This window comes from Electrophorus electricus, chromosome 23 (assembly GCF_013358815.1).
Source record: "Electrophorus electricus isolate fEleEle1 chromosome 23, fEleEle1.pri, whole genome shotgun sequence".
In the NCBI taxonomy this organism is placed as follows: Eukaryota; Metazoa; Chordata; class Actinopteri; order Gymnotiformes; family Gymnotidae; genus Electrophorus; species Electrophorus electricus.
In genome coordinates this window covers 6,337,181-6,342,953 of record NC_049557.1, presented here as the reverse complement: position 1 = coordinate 6,342,953, position 5,773 = coordinate 6,337,181, and positions in this window count along the sequence as shown.

Here is a 5,773-nt window from a genome sequence, read left to right as displayed (position 1 = left end):
TGACATAGCTCCCACAGCGTAGCTGAGACTGCCCACGCAATTCACACACACACACACACACACACACACACACACACACACACACACACACAAGGATGCATACACACACACACACGCGCGCTCACACACACGCAGATAACGAATTCAACATTTAATCCCTGCTTGTTTCCCAGATTGCACAGAGAGCGACTGAAACAGGAGCATGCCAGTGCTACAACCCTACGCTTAACTTCTCCTTCCACCTACCCTACCGCACCCTCAAGATGTCTGCCCTACTACGTGTAGCCAATTAATGACAAAATTAATTAATTTTAATCTCTGTCGTACTGACAGCGTGTAAAATTAGATTCTACACATGCTAATTTGAGAGAGATTTGCCAAAGGAATTCAAGGATGCAAACTAAGATCATTCCCATGGAAATGTTGCATATGGTTTAAAAATATTAGTTTGGTATTCTGGCTCTGACCCCAAAAGACATCCATCAGCTGGCTAAAATGCAATCTATTTCTGTTTGAGTCGATCAGGCAACAGGTAATATTCATGAGACAGAATTACTAGACCTCTTGATATTGTGAAATTTAAAATAATAATTCGATAAACCTTTCTCCTAACAGAAAATAGATTATAACTATTTTTTAGACTTTAAACCTAAATTATTTTCAAACTTAATTAAATACATGAATAACTAAAAACAGAGTTCTAAAGTGCTTCATATATATTTCATGGCTCAAAAAAACATGTTCAAAAGGCATTTACCACATCTTGCACACCTCCACTTAAATGAACGTATCACCTCCTCTTAAGCTATGCTTAAACACCTCCACTTAAATGACTGTATCATTGTCTGACTGAGGTCTGGAGGCCACGAGTTTCAGGTGCTGGGGAAGTTAAAGCAGGAAGAAGCCTTAAACTGCTCTATCCCTCAGCAGAACCATAAAGGAGCTCTCTGATTACACTGGCATATGGTGAGGATGCTTCTCTGCTTCCTGCTAGTGCTTTTTAAAGGCCAGGTCTGCATCTGCTGCAGCAGCGTTCCTGCCTCCCCAGTACAGTGCAGAGTTATAAGCTGAGAGTGGGTCTGATACACACGTGGCAGCTCTTAATGGGAGCAAAGCTAATGGGCATGGGTGCAGCATGTTGCTGATGTGGGCCTCCTGATTCCCCACTACTTCCTGTTGGGGACCTACCTTTTTATATACTCAAAACTTGAACTGTGACCTTTTTAGCCTTATAAGCTATGTAATCTATTTAATTGATCTGATTTATGTGGCAAGAGCAGCTCTCTGTGTCAGGCTCCCTGGAGGATGAATTCCTTGCAAATGCACAAAATAATCCACAAACATGGCCTATAAACACTTCCCTTCCATTCCCCATGATTAACTTTTCCACTCTGATAGCTTTATCACGGCTGTGGACTATACCAAAAAGTCAGACTGTAAGGTTATTTACTGGTTCACAGCTTTTCTCAGTTAGGCTTAAAGTACGCAGATCACACAATGTCAAGCGTGATCAAAGCTGTGCCAGCATATATATATATATATATATATATATATATATATATATATATGTGTGTGTGTGTGTGTGTGTGTGTGTGTGTGTGTGTGTGTGTGTGTGTGTGTGCATAAGTCATAACTGCTGCAGAGGCCGGTTTGGAGACCTCAGTGATCACATCACCCAGGACCAGCTGTGCTCCTCTCCCTGGCTCAGAGCGTTGAGCCCCTTGAGAGCATGTGCAGATTTGGAGCCTAACAGGTGTCCAGCGCCGCTGCTATTCTCTGGTCTATGTCCTGTGGCACCCGTACATAGGCATAACTAATGACCGTTATGCCATAGGCCTATCACCCAACACTGTACGAGAAAGTGGGAGTCTGACGCCCCAGGCTCACCGTAATGGACCCTAACAAGTTCTGATTGTTCTTATAAGAGCGAGACGCTGCTGACGTCAATCTGCCAGAGCGGCTCGCTCCAGCGGCGCGGGGCCATCAATCAGAAGACTCAGTGGGCGGGACATCGACACAGTGAGGGGAAAAAAGGGGGCGGCAGTGCTTGCCCGGCTCGCAGAGAGAGGCGAGGAGCCTGTGCGCACGCTGCCGCGAAAATTGAAAGTGACGGATATGATGAAGATACTGCAATAGCTACACGCAGAGAGAGAGTGAGAGAGGGCGGGGGGGTGGATGGGGAAGAGGGGGGGGTGCCACTCTAGATATGTACAAGATGTGGCTGAAGATTGAGACATAATACTGAACTCAAATAGAGCTGATTTGGTGTTGGGTAGATGTAGCAATTCTAGCTTTGTTTTGCCATGGTGCAGTGGTTGCAAGAATATAGTCTCAATAAAACTGTCACAACATCGAAGAGCAATATCTCTAGATTACGGTCTAGGACTCTGTCATTCTTTTTACATGCATTCTGTGCTGCTTCAGATCCCCTTCTGTTTTTAAGGGTTTTGACAGTGTAATCTGATGCGTGGCATTTGTCTTTGCATGGACAGTAATCCATCAATAAATAAAGGCAAAATGCAGCACTGTCTTTGTACTTCCATTGGTTACCATTCACTTGACAAATCTGACATGTGCGTACTGCAGACAGCTGTGCTGTAGACCTGCCTGCAGGCCTCTTGCTGTGCTGGGCTGTGTGGCGTTCAGAATGCACCATACAATGACTATATGATTTATTACATTTGCGTAGTAGTTTAGGTTGGAGCTTTAGACCCTTCAAATCTAAATGAACTAAGTGGTTCAAACTCCCGAGCCTCTAAACAGCTATTAATAAAGGGTTTATTTAGTGAACAAAGCTTCGCACAAATCTGCAGGATCAGCAGGGCTAGTGAGGAGGGGCCTTCTCATGTGCATGTGCACATGCCTGTGTGTGTGAAGGTGTGAGTAAGAGCCTCTTTCAGCAAGTTGCTGGTGCTGAGTGTGTGTGATCCTCGTTCTCGCTCTGAACGCTCGGCTTCATTTAATGGGATGATGTCGGCATCTGCTCCATCACTGCCTCTTTTGTGTGTCTATGACTGCTGCCTCTTTGTGTTCATACGTAAAGCAAGGGAGAAACAGCCTTTCAATTCACTCATCTCTTGTTGGTAGATTCTATACTTAATTAAGTGTTTGAGGACCCCTTCCCATCTCTCTTTTTCTCTCTCTCACTGGCTCTCTCCCTCTCTGCTCCTTTATTGCAGTATGGAATATATAATAGGAGTAATAATTTTACATTAAAAGGTGAAGAAATGTCACTGATTTGTGCGTGGAGAAGACTAAAGACTTACTGATGAGTACCCTACCATGCATAAGTTTGTACCCTTAAAAAATCTCAAACATATTCCAATGGGTTGGGCGTGTTGCCTCAAACCAGCTCAAACCTTTAATGTTATGTGCAACAGCCTGTTTGTCATGTGCTGCTGATGAGGCCTCAGGCTTGTGTGATGTGGTGAATCCTGCTTCTCCCTCGATCCGACACTCCCTCTCAAATGCTAGCCAGCAGTGGACTTCATTTTGGCATGTGTGGTTCATTAGCAGCACCACTGTGTTCAATTCCATAGTGATTCATGCACTGCCTGCAACATCGGCAATACTGCTGCTAAAGTTGTACTTTCCCCATGGCACTGCACAAGGGACTATAAGGTGCTGTTGGATCGAACCGAGTGTGAGAAGTCTCCTAATGATGTAGCCCTGTATGGAGTGCACCATCACATTCACACGAGCACTCACACTAGCACACACAGCAACACATTCACTCATGTTGGTAACTTGCAAAACATGAAAGCGCTGACAGGGTGACAAAGGGAGACGAAAGAACAGCACACTGCAGGGTGTCCTGAGTCTCCTATCCAGGGCTCAGCTACAGTTGCTACACTGCATAATGTCGCACTGCAATTGGGAATTGGGATGAACTATTCATAGTTACATTGAATTTTGGGGGGTCTTGTTTGTCTATAATGTTAAATAAATAAACAAAATTTACATGTTTTTTTTCCCCAATCAGTGCAGTAGATATATGTTGTCAGATGTAAATCACACATTGTAGTACATTGTATATTGTAGTATGTATTACTGTGAGCCTAAAGGAATACATACATGATCTCAGTTATCAACAAGTGAAATGTTACAGGTTGTGATAAGCCATCCTGCCCCCCCTCCCCCCCGGCAACCACCCCCTGCCCCCCACAATCACCCCCTGCTCCGTTTCACAAGTATAAGGGGGGAAAATCCTTGTCTTTCACTCAAGCATCTGGTCAGTGCCCCGGGACAGGAGTTACCATGGTTACGCTCCCCTCAGTCCTGCTCAGGCGATGGATTGGCCTGCTGTTTTGTCTTAGGAGCTTGGGTTGCATCCACAGATTGGTGTGTGTGTGTGTGTGTGTGTGTGCGTGTGTGTGTGTGTGTGTGTGTGTGTGTGTGCGCGTGTGTGTGTGTGTGTGTGTGTGTGTGTGTGTGTGTGTGTGCGTGTGGGGGGGGGGGGGGGCAACATGATGGAGCCTATCTCTGCATCTCTCTCATCCACAGATGGGCTCAGCTCACTTTAACTGCCTGAATAGGGACAACATGGAGGAAGGGGTGAGTGTTTTCCTGCTCCTTCCCTTCCATATCTCCTATTCCCTCTCTCTGCTCTCCAGGTGCCTGGTTCACTTTACTCCTCTACCGCTGCTGTGGTTTCGCTCTTCCGGAAGATTCTCTTCATCCGGCTCTGAGGAGAAACTCAAAACCCACGCAGGGAGATAGCCTTCTCTACTCTCTACTCTATAGCCTCCATAATTCATCCTTAAAATGCTTTCATCATATGGAAAAGGCAATGTTATAGCTGTGTTGTTCTGCATTCTCATGCATCAAGATGCTAAAAGCTTAAAAGTTTCTTGCAGTGTCACTCAAATGTATGGAGCCACATATTGAATGCTTTGGGTTTTGCAATTTATACATTTCTATGCATGTCTGAGGCACCACAAACGCTTATAGGTTCTTGCATGGCGTACCTAATGCTACATCCTTCAATTATCTTCCTTGTTAGTGAGTAGATGAGTTCTCTGAAGTACACCACAACTTTTCTGCTTATATTTAATCATCTCCTCCTGAACTGTAAACATTCCCTTTATAATTTATTTCCTATAAACATCAGAGGCTTGTTAAAAGGAAGCAGGGAGTCCTGCCTTTTCCGCTCACTCTCTTTCTTGTTCACATCATTTGAGGAGAGGTAATTCTTCCCTCTTCACATCTACAGAGGAATAATTGATTTTTATTTGCATAAGAAACCAGATCCATTTTTGCACAGGTCACAGGCTTTCATATCACTGAAACAGAGAGCAAGAAAATGACAGGGAGCACCACCACCTCCACCCCAACCCCCATCACCCCCACCTCTACTCCACCCCCTCTGCCATTCTTCCATTCTCTCCTTTTAGTAGTGAGGGGCTTCAGGTGTCAGGCAGTGCCTCCCTAAAGCACTTAGGACCACACTTCTGGGAGATACCCCATCACACATGTCCTTTCAACATCGGCACTCAATGTTACAGTGGATCGTGGAATTAACGCCAAACGTTCCAAAACGTCTAGCCACAGAAGGCACACCATAGTAACGTGTTCTCTCGTTCTTTCTCTCTCTCACTCACTCTCTGTCTGTGTCTCATTGCACTGGGTAGATAAAGGCAGGCTTAGCTTGTTGCTTCTTTCTTTCATGCATATTGATGAAGCGAGGCCACAGCAGTGGCAGCTGGCCTAGTTTCCACTGCGCTGCCGTTACTGATGAGCTACGTAGGGGCAGGTGAGGATGCAGCTCACGCCA